The sequence below is a fragment of the Lycium barbarum genome, chromosome 2 (assembly GCF_019175385.1).
Source record: "Lycium barbarum isolate Lr01 chromosome 2, ASM1917538v2, whole genome shotgun sequence".
In the NCBI taxonomy this organism is placed as follows: Eukaryota; Viridiplantae; Streptophyta; class Magnoliopsida; order Solanales; family Solanaceae; genus Lycium; species Lycium barbarum.
In genome coordinates, this window is record NC_083338.1 from 142,258,801 (window position 1) to 142,271,412 (window position 12,612).

Here is a 12,612-nt window from a genome sequence, read left to right on the forward strand (position 1 = left end):
TTCCTCTCTCCATATATATTATGTTAGAAGGAAGGCAAAATTTGACTGGTGCTTTGTCTGGGGACGGGAGCCACTCCTTCTGAATGAAGGCCTAAGTGATGATCATCAGAGTCGGGATAGCGCCAAAAAAGGAATAGATAGGTGCTTCAGTATAGTTTTAAGTAAATATCAAAAAAAGAGGTTGTTAATTATAAACGGATATTGAAGAGAAGGATGTTGATTCTGCAACATCTACCATGGCTATGTCAATTAAAGCAAGGAAGAAAGAGGCAATAAAGAATCAGACGACCAAGACAAACACAAAGCCTCATAAAGTGTTTGGTTCAAACACTTCTATTTTGACTGAAAGTGAAAACAATCCCTTTATTCAACAAAGACACTTGGATGCATCTCAACCCTCTAACTCAATGCTGATGGATGAAATATGAGATGTTGGATTAATGCTACAGCTATTCTATTTTGGAAAGTTCTGGACAACTTTACACAATGATGAGCATAATTGGAATATTAGTTGGTCACACAATTTCATACATTGGATAAATAGAAATAGGACAAGTGTACATAGCACATGTATTTTTCATTTATTTTTCTGTACAGTTTTTGTATAAAACAGGGGCAGTGCCTAATGAATAATACACAGAAATTTCATAAATCTTTTCAAGTTCTTTCATGGTATCAGAGCAGTGAAAGCTCGATCCAATCTTGCAAATTCACCCATCAATTTTCATTTTCAGGCCAGAGCTAAGATGGTTGAAACAGGTATCACCCCTGCAGCATCCAAAGAAGGATAAAATGTTGTCACTATTGACATGAATCGCCCATACCATCTTCATCCTTCAGATTCACCTAGGATGAACCTCAACAATGCAGTGTTTGATGGCAGAGGTTTCCCAGGCTGGAGAAGATCAGTTCTAATAGCTCTATCTGCAAAAAGAAAACTGGGATTCGTTAATGGGTCGTGTAAAGAGCCAGATATAGAATCAAATGAATATTTACAGTGGTCATGTTGCAATGACATGGTCACTGCCTGGCTACTAAACTCACTATCAAAAGAAATCAAGGACAGTGTGATTTATTCCAAAACTACAAAGGAATTGTGGGATAGTTTACAAGGTAGATTTGGTAAATCAAATGGGGCTAAACTTTACCATCTACAAAAGGAACTAAGCAGTTTGGTACAAGGAAATTTAGACATCTCAAGCTACTTTACTAATCTCAAAAGATTGTGGGATGAATTAGACTCTCTAAATTCTGATATAGTGTATGGGTGTCAAGTGGGCCGGGCTGGGCCATTTTAACGTGGGCCACAAGAGGCTGGGTCGGGGCCAGGCCGAGCCGTAAGTTAAGGGGCCGGGCTTGGAGAGGGAAAGGGTGTCCGGCCCAGCCCACCCCGGATAGGGGCTACACCTCGAGCTAACCGGGCTCTTTAGTGGGCCGGGCCGGGTTTTAGTTAGTGGGCCGAGCCGGATTTTAATTATTTTAAAAAAAAATTCTAATACTAAAATTTATTAAGTTTGATACTTTAAAATCTAGTTGTTGTCAACTTTATTTTAACCGTCAAGTTCCTTAAATTATACTTTGGCCGTATTTTCAATCTATAAATACCATTCATTCTTCTCCATATTATCTCACAATTCCCTACTCTCCTCTTTCTCTAAATTTCGTACTCATCTAAATGGGAACTAAATGGGAACAATGCACATGAGTTTTGATACTAAACCAAAGTTCTTAATTTAATTATCTCATCTGATCCTAAGTCCTAATGTCATGTGCAGATTGTCACACCTCCATCATCGGCGGAGACATTTCAATACGCTAAAAAATATTTAATTATTATTATATATAAAATATTTGAAACTAATAAGATTTTATTAATATATATATATATATATATATATAACTAGTAGTTTATATTATTATATACTGTATAACCTATTGAAATATTTTTGAACTTGTGTAAGCCAACAACAAGATAGTAACTTAAAAGGGGTATTTGATTTATTTCACGCATCAGCAATTTCAGAGGCTTGTCATTTCACTGATTTTGTCAGCCTCTTATATGTCTTGTTGCTTTTGGGCACTGATCAATGTTTGTCCCTCCTTGCAGAAATTTATCTTGGAGTTGCTGCTTGTGTAGGATTAGTTTTACACAATTACATTTATAGTTCTATTTTGACTGCGTACAGATTATTATTCTTGTAAATAAAATTATAACACAAATTTGAAAAGAAATTCAAAGGCTCAGTGAGCCTTTAGTTTTATTAATCGATAATTGCAAAGTCGAATTTAAACTTTAAAGCTTACAAACTTACATTTACTTTTCTTTGATTTCGTAAACTTAAACTAGAAAAAGAAAATTCAATTTGAAAACTCTTCAAATTGAAATCTACTTATTTTCCACCATTTTATTCAATTCTTCCATATTAATATTAGGAGGAATTGGCTCAAAATTTTCATAATCGACATCTCCATACATTGGAGATGTTTGTACCGATGGATCTCTAAGTGACATTATATCTTCAAGTTGCTGGTCTTCTCTTGGATCTTGTTCTCTTCCTTGATTTCTTCGCTCTGATCTAATCCAATCTCTGAAACATACTAGAACATTTATTGCGTTGCTGCCCAATGAGTGTCGGTTGTCTCCGAGCTGCTGCCTTCCTTGGCTAAATGCACTTTCTGATGCAATAGTTGACATTGGAACATTTAGCACATCTCTAGCCATTGTTGAAAGAATGGGAAATTGTCTTCTGTTGTTCCTCCACCAATCCAGTGCATTAACTCCATCTTCGAAAGGCTCCAATGGCTGTCTGAAAAAAAAAATTGAAGCTCATCAAAGTTTGTATTACTTTGTTGAGGTGCTATTTGAGACCAAATAGATAATCTAGGAACACCCATGATAGGCACACTTTGTGCCTGTCTTTTAGAAGATGAAGTTTCGTTAGAAGGACCACATGGGATAGAAGTCGGTGTAGCATTATCAAGTAATGTAGAATAATGGTTATATAATTGTTGTGCGTAATCATTTGCATCACACATAGCCTTAAGAAGGGATGGTTCCTTAGTAGTTTTAATATCTAAAGAAGTATATATAATACGGATCAATTCTGACATATTAATATATTTAATACACGGATTTAATATAGCACCAACTAAGTAAATAGGAGGAATAGGAAAGAAATACTTTTTGAATTTAATTATCATTGCAGTAACAACATCTGTGTAACCTTCTTTAAACTTATGTTCTTTAAGCAAATAAGAGATATCAGCTAGATAAGCTAAAATGTTACAAACAGTAGGATAATAAGCACTGGAAAATTCCAGAGTAGCGAAATAAAATTTTTCTAAAAAATCTACAACATCCTTAATTTTGATCCAATCAAAATCACTTAACATTAACTCGGGATATCCAGTAGCAAATTGGTTAAAAGTTGCAGTTATAGGAACTTTATATTCAACACAAGTTTTTAAGAAATCATAAGTAGAATTCCACCTAGTGTCTATTTCTTCAGGCATAAATCTTGGTCTAAGATTATTTTGCCTGCATTTATTTTTAAATTCAGCAAGTCGCTTCCTATTATTATTTCCTTGAATAAAACCAACTGCGTGTCTAATTTTCTCAATCACAAGCTCAAAGAAAGAAAGACCATCTTGAACAATTAAATTGTAAATATGACAAGCACACCGGACATGAAATATTTCAGGTAAAGGTGGAGACAACTCAGATTTTAAACTGTCGATAGCAAATGTGTTGTTAGAAGCATTATCAAAGGCCATACATAAAACTTTGCTTGTAAGACCATAATATTTTGCAATGACAGTGACAGTATCAGATATGAATTGTGCAGTATGTCTACGGTCTTCGTCATATTGAAAAGCAAAAATACATTTTTGCATATTAAAATTATCATCTATCCAATGACAAGTAACTATTAAATAATCATTTCTATTAACAGCACGACCAAGATCCGAGGTGAGAGAAACTCTACAAGGGAGATATGTCAATACATAACGTAGATAAAACAGATATTGTCCATGAAGTCTAAAAATATGAGATCTACAAGTATTTCTAGGAATACCACTAAACATAGGATTATAATTTTTTTGTATATAATGAATAAAAGCATCAGAAGAAGCAAAGGTGAAAGGCAAACAACCCACAGCTATCATTTTTGCTAATTCTTCATGATCCTTCATTTTATTATATGATCCACTTAATTTACCGGTCTTTAGGTTCAGTCTTGTTTGGGTTAATCCCCCGGTGGCACCCTGAGCTTCTGCTATCTCTTCTTTCCAATTTGGGTGATTGTTATCCAAATGTCTAATCAATTGACCCGTCCCCCCTTTACTACCCCCGGTGCTATGCTTATAAGGTATCTCACAAATTTTACATGCAACATAATCTGGATTATTTTCTAATCGGGCAAAATAATTCCACACTAAGCTAGTTTTTTTCCGGGCGCTAGTTTTTTTTCGGGCGCCTTCAGGCAGTGGAGGACGACTCTGAGCCTCAGTTCGAGACTGAGCAATATCATTAGCGGGACTAGTGGGTGTATTATTGTCATTATCATCATCGTCTGCTTGTATCTCAAGTTCATTCTCATCTTCTATACCGTACGTTTCTTGTAATTCTATATAATTCATATCATGTGCACCCACACCTATGTCGCCTATTTCACTAGGTGGTGCTTGCGGAACACGAGTATAATTTCTAGCGCTAGTACTACCCCTACCACTACCACTACCGGATTTTTTCTTACCGCTACTACTACCACCGGACATAAAGTTTTACCGATTCTTTTTAGTGGTTCCATTATGCAAATTAAAATAACGAAAATTAAAATTAAAATGCAAGAATTAAAGTACTAAATAAAAGTAAGAGATGGAACGAAGGTACCAAATTCTCGGAGATAACGAAATAACAACGTGATCGTAAATTGATGAATTGAATACTTGAAGCCTTCCACTTGATCTTGTTAATTGCAAGTTTGCAAAAACAATTAAAGTAGAATACTAAAATTATAGAAATTACTGAAAATTAAGAGGGAAAGTGAGATAAAATGAGAGGATTGTAGTAAAAAATGATGAAATGTATGAGGTATTTATAGGTAAAAAATGGGTTAAACTGTAATTTTTTAAACTTAACGGTCAAAAATAGTTTTAAGGGGTTGAGGGGTCCTTTTTTGGGCCAACGGTTGAATTGCCAATCTTTCCGTGGCAACGGTCACTAGTGGCCACTTTGTTAATTCTGTGGGGACCACCTACCCATTATTAATTGAAAAAAAAAAACAAAGGAAGAGCTAACTAGTTTTCAAACGTTGGAAAAGGTCACTGCCCACTTTATTAATTCCGTGGGGCTCAGCTAACCAGCGACCACTAATTTTTTTTTTTTTTTTAAAAAGGAGAGCTAATTAGTTTTCATTTAGTAGCAATTAAATATTAATGGATCCGACTCCTCTCCATTTTCATTGTCTCCATTTTCCCCAAGTTCTTACTTGAATAAGAGACACATTACATGAGTTAAAATTAATGGTTAAGTTTTAATTAACTAAAGTAAGATTCTAACTATGGTTTGAATAATTAATAAATATTTCATATATTTGCTTCCAAAATTTAAAGAATCCCACAATTATAGTTACAACTATTTTATTGGGATACCATGTTTTTAAAATACTTATTATTAGTAATAAATGTAGTACTTATCATTTTTTTTTTATTTGAAGTGGGCCGGGCCGGGCAGGGTCGGTGCCCCGGTGGGCCAGCACCCGGGCTGCTGGTGGGCTGTCCACCTTGTCCGGCCCAGCCCCCTAATAAAACCCACCTAGCCCAGCCCTTACACCTCTTAGTGGGCTTGGGCTTAGCTGGTGGTGAGCCGGGTTTACCGGGCCGGGTCCGGGCTAGCCCGGCCCACTTGACACCCTTAATATAGTGTGCACCTGTAACTGCACATGTGAAGGAAAAGGAAAACTAACCAAATCTATGGAGGACCAGAGGTTGATTCAATTTTTAATGGGATTGAATGATGTTTATGCACATGCTAGAGGAAATATTTTAATGATAAACCCTTTACCTAGCATGGATCATGCTTATTCCTTGCTACTCCAGGATGAAAACCAAAGAGAGATCTATGCTAATACCCATGCGTTTTCAGATTCCACTTCTTTCATGGTCACAAATTAGGGAAAGAACAACTACAAACCTAGAAATACATACAGATCAGGTAACTCATCCTACTAAGGAGGAAATACTTTCCAAAAGTTTGGAAATACTGGGAATTATCCTCAAAGGTTTGGAAATAGTCAGTCTAGACCTAAAGTTAAGAAGAACAAATTATCAAACTCACATTAAGGGAAATGCAACAGTTGGGTGTGATGACTTACAGGAACAAAAGGCAACATATCAGACCAAAGATGCAAATCTCTCTTTTCAACATCTCAGCAAGGAACAGAGATCAGAAATTGCTCACATGTTTCAACAGATGCAAATGCAAATGGGACAATCAAGTTCTACTGCCCCTGATACTAATGCAATAGCTGGTACAATCCTTAAGTATTAAGGAGTTTGTATATCAGTTTTCAATTCCAACACTTGGATCATTGATTCAGGTGCACCAGAGCACGTGTGCTTTGATTCCACTATTTTTTCTAGTTTAACTCTTCTCCCTATCTCTCTAAATATTAGTTTTCCAAATTCTTTTAAACTGATTGTTACTTATGTAGGAAGTGTTCCAATCTTGCCTAACCTCATTTTAAAAAATGTTCTTCATGTTCCATCTTTTAAGTATAATCTGCTTTCTGTCAACAAACTATGTTTACAAGTCAATTGCAACCTTTTATTCACTCCTAGTGCATGTATCTTGCAGAACTTTTTTTAAGGAGAATAAAAGCTTTTGGTGATGTCAAAGAAGGATTGTACTTATTGCATTCTTCAATTCCTAAGTCAAATGTTTGTTCTAAAGAAAATGTAGTTTCAGTTTCAAAAGGAAGTGACTCTCAGTTTGTTTCCAATTCAGTTTCTTTTCTTGTTTTTGCTAATTTTATTCCAGATGTAAGCCTTTGGCACATCAGACTTGGGAATTTGCCACTATCAGCAATGAAATATTTGAGTTTTATTAAGTCTTCCTCTTTCACTGATTGTGTATGTGATATATGTCCCAAAGCTAGACAAACCAGGACACCTTTTCCCATTAGTACAATAAAAACTAAAGGATTATTTGATCTTATTCACATTGACACTTGGGGACCTTACAAACAAGCTACTTATAATGGATATAAGTATTTCCTCACTATTGTAGATGACTTTTGTAGATGACTTTAGTAGGTGCACTCGGACTTTCTTACTTAGCACCAAGTGCAATGCTTTTTCAATTTGAAGAGTTATCTTTGCCATGATAGAAAGGCAGTTCAATAGGAAAGTAAAGTGCATTAGATCAGAAAATGCACTAGAGTTGGGATCAGGTTCACAAGAGGCAGCATACCTAACTGAGCAGGGTCTTCTCCACCAAAGAAGTTGTGTTGCTATCCCACAACAAAATGGGGTAGTAGAAAAGAAGCATAGACATCTTTTAGAGATTGCTAGAGCATTATTTTTTCAATGAAAAGTTCCTATATCCTACTGGGGAAAGTGTATACTTACAGCTAGCTACACACCTAATCAATATGCTGCCATCAAGAGTTTTGAAAGGAAAAACCCCACATGAAATGTTGTTTAACAGAAAACCTTCTTATCAATCCCTAAGAATTTTTGGTTGTTTGTGTTATGCTTCCACTTTGTCTCAAGGAAGAGGAAAGTTTGAACCTAGAGCAATAGAGTGTGTATTTTTGGGCCATCCTCAAAATCAAAAGGGGTACAAGGTTTTGGACTTAAACACTAAGAGAGTTTTTGTTTCTAGGGATGTCCACTTTCATGAGGATAAATTCCCTTTTGCTTCTTCCACTTCTCATTCTTCCACCTCTAATCTGTTTTCCTCATATTCTCCACATTTAGAAGATTCTTTTAACACTCCACACAACACTGTTTCCTGAAATCCTCCACCATCTAACTCACCTCCTTTACCTACACCTAATTCACCCTCACCACTTCCTACACCTAATTCACCAAATATGAGTCTTCCTGGTATTCCCAATTGACCTATTCTACACCCACCTAACCATTCTAATCTCAATTCTACCATAAAATCAGGAAGAATTGTACATAGACCTATTTATTTGGATGATTTTGTTTGCAACAATGTGGTTTTCACCAATCTTACCACTTCTTGTTTTGCCTCTTCTCCTCTTCTTCCTAGTCACTCACTCTCCACCTTAATTGCCCCTAGCCAACAGTTCTTAAACTCCTGATCTTCATCATCTGAGCCTAAAAGTTATTTGAAAACTGTTGCCCATCCTGGATGGAAAGCAGCCATGGACAAGGAAATTGAAGCTCTTCAACTAAACGACACTTGGGATGTAGTTGATTTGCCATCTGGAAAGAAGGCACTACCATGCAAATGGGTTTACAAGGTGAAGAAAAATTCAGATGGTTCTGTTGAAAGGCTTAAGGCACGATTAGTGGTCAGGGGGGACATTCAAAAACATGGTGTTGATTACAACGAAACATTTTCACTAGTGGTGAAAATGACCACAATCCGATGTTTATTGATAGTTGCCATTAAAAAAGGATGGCATGTTTCACAATTGGATGTGAACAATGCTTTTTTACATGGGAACTTAGAAGAAGAAGTCTTTATGAAGTTTCCATTAGGTCTCATTCCTCCTACATCTAACCATGTTTGCCTTCTAAGAAAGTGATTGTATGGTTTAAAGAAAGCTTCCAGGCAGTGGTATGCTCGACTTGCTGGGGCTTTAAGTTACAAAGGATATTCTGCCTCTTTAAACAACTACTCCTTATTTTTTAAGAAGAATGGTGATCAAATCTCAATATTAGCAGTCTATGTCAACGACATTCTACTCACAGGTGATGACATTCAAGAAATTGTTGCTATTACAAGTTTTCTTCATTCAGAATTCAAAATAAAAAATCTTGGTGGCATACGCTACTTCCTAGGTATGGAGATTATCAGAGAAAACAAAGGTTTTATCATGAGTCGAAGAAAATTCACCTTAGACTTGCTGACCGAATTTGACTGCACCCATCTCCTAAATGTGTCGTCTCCTCTTGATCCTAGTATCAAATTACAAGCAGATAGTGATTTCCCCATAGACGATCCTACGATTTATCGACATTTCGTCGGTAAATTAAATTACCTCACGCATACACGTCCAGATATAGCCTTTCTAGTGCTCAAGCTCAGCCAATTTTTGCAAAGGTTTGCATTTCCCATTTTTCTGCTGAACTCTGAGTTATCTGGTACCTTCAACTTGACCGTGGGCAAGGTATGTTGCTCTCTTCTAACCCCTCTCTATCTCTACTCGCCTTTTGTGATACGGATTGGGCATCTTTCCCAGATTCTCGGCGATCCGTAACTGGTTTTTACATCACTCTTAGCGGCTCCCCTATTTCTAGGAAATCGAAGAAGCAAGCTTCAATTTCCCTTTCCTCCACCGAGGCAGAATATCGTTCAATGCGCAAGGTCACCGCATAACTTACTTGGCTTGTGCGACTGCTCACAGATCTCTCCATTTCGCCATTTTTACAGTACCAGTTTACTCCGACAGTCAAGCAACTATTCATATCACTCGCAACCCCGTCTTTCATGAAAGGATGAAGCACGTGGAGCTTGACTGCCATTTTGTATGACAACAATACCTTTCTGGTTTAATTTCTTTGTCATTTGTTCCATCGGAGAAACAGATCGCGGATCTATTTACCAAACCCCTAACTGGCACTTCCCATCGAAATATTTTATCCAAATTGGGGGTTCTTTCTCTCCCCTCCAACTTGAGGGGGGATATTGAAGAGAAGGTTGTTGATTCTGCAACATCTGCCATGGTTATGTCGATTAAAGCAAGGAAGAACGAGGCAATGAAGAAGCAGACGACCGAGACAAACACAAAACCTTATAAAGTGTTTGGTTCAGACACTTCTACTTTGACTGAAAGTGAAAACGATCCCTTTATTCAACAAAGACACGTGGATGCATCTCAACCCTCTAACTCAATGCTGATGGATGTAATATGAGACGTTGGATTAATGCTACAACTGTTCTATTTTGGAAAGTTCTGGACAACTTTACACAATGATGAGCATAAATGAAATATTAGTTGGTTACACAATTTCATACGTTGGATAAATAGAAATAGGACAACTGTACATAGCACATGTATTTTCCATTTGTTTTTTCATTTATTTTTCTGTACAGTTTTTTTATAAAACAGGGGCAGTGCCTAATGAATAATACACAGAAATTTCATAAATCTTTTCAAGTTCTTTCAACGGAGAGTATAAGCAATCATATAATTAATGAGGAGGGATTACCCTCTTCATCTTCTCCGTCCATTTCTACTCCTTCTTCAATCGTTCGATCAAATACCAGGAACAGAGCTGTCCGAATAGATAAAGTTTCCTTCTCAGTTTTGGAATTTCTGCCGGAAGAGACACCTTATTCTCACCCTAATCACCATTTTCATCACAGCAACTGTCTTTTTCCTTTGTTTCACCCTCAACATCATCCTCGAGCTGTCTGGTTCCTACTTCATTTTCTTTTTTTCTGAACCTATGATAACGTCCAAATACACTCCTCAAAGAGAAAGTGTACACGGTCGTATGCAATATATTTACCCAACTATGAGTCGGGGTCGATCCCACAGGGAACAATATGCTAGGCGATTAAGAAAGTAAGGAACTTTCACCAACTACGCTAAAGCCAAACGATAAATAATATTTTGGGTTTTTGAGAAATTTATGACTAATGCGAAAATATATAAACTAACCTAGAAAGCAAGTAAATTGATCAATGGCCACAAGCATGGATACAAAGGAAATTACACTCAAGTAACGATCCAATATATTTTATGATATTACAACTAAGAGCGGGTCTATGTTAATAGATAATGATTTCTAAAATCTCATTGAAAGTTTCTCAACCAAATCAATGAATTTCACTCTAAGCTTTCTCAAGCCTTAGAGTGTGATGTTAAACACAATCAATTCAACCTCAAGTTAACTATCCTATCTCTAGCTCAAGTTATTAGATGGGTTTAATGACCCAAATCCTTGCTATCAAACTCTTTTCCTAACTTTCACTTTCTTTCTCAAGCAAAGTAAAAGTGCTTAGGCACAAATAATGTTTGCAACCATTAGGAGATATTTAAGCATGAAGAGTTAATAGAAAAACAATAAACCCACTTCATTAGAAATAAAAATCATTCAATACATAAGCATAACAAGAGATTCAATCCAAACTTTAATCAAGAATATTTTCATAAACAAGATTCAAGTATTGAAATGAAATACTACACACTTAGATATACAATACAAAACAAGAGATTGAAGAAATGAATTAAAGGTTTAAGAAATGTTCAACCAAATCTTCAAATCTTCAACCCCAAAGTGTGGTGTAGATGAACCCTAGCCTCCAAGCTTGCAAAATGGCAAAAGATGAATAAAATTGCTCCCTTCTCTTTCTTTTGTAATTACCTCATTTTTTCAAGTTCCAAAAATGACAAAATATGCCCCAAATTTCAGTTTTTGCAGTTCTGCCCGTTTTTTGCAGTTCTGTCCCGTTTTTGCAAAACTGTCCACTTTTGACAGTTTTGCAAAACTGTGCAGTTTTTGTCCAATTTGGCCTCTTTTTGACTTGGTTTCTTCCGATCACTTCTAAATCACATAAACCTATAAAATGGAAGTAAACGACATTAAATGCACTATTTTTTCAATCAAAACATAGCAACAATCTAAGATTAAAGAAGAAATAAGTTGGTAAAATACCAACTTATCAAACCCCCAAACTTAAACTATTGCTTGTCCTCAAGCAAATCAAATTATAATTTCCTTCAAAGGACTCCGTTCAAAAGTGCACCAACATCATACCAAGTCAAAAAGGTCTACTTTCAGCACAAACACATGACTTTGATTGGTACCAACAATTAATCCAAAACATATGAATCACCAACTTCTTCTCAAAAACTAAATTTTCATTTCAAGTGCTCAAACACCAAGTTAATCAAAGTAGCAATCACGTCATGACACTAAAGCTTCAAAATTTGCCTCATTATCACAAAACAATTTTCTTTTGTTCATTCATCTTAATTGGAAAATGGAACAAATTCACAACATAAATTCTCATGTGCCCTCACAATCAAGAGAGAATCCCAAACTCACAAAAAAAATGCAATTTGAAACACAAATGGGATATCAAATGGAAAGAATTAACTCTCTTCTCTCACAAAGATGTTCAATTGCACAAGTAGTACCATAAGCTTGCCCTTCATGTATTTCTCCGCTAATATAGACACACTTGGTTCAAAATCAATTAGGACTTAAAGGGTTGTAATGTAGGCTTTTGGTTAAGGTAGGGATATAATTTGGAAATGGTGACTCAAAAACCTCCCTAAGCACTACAATTTTCAACAATCAAAGTACACTTCCTTTGAAATTTTTCCACCCCTTTTTTTTTTTTTTTTTTTCATTTTTCATTGCACCACTTAGTCTTCCCATTATTCACAACTCTTTATT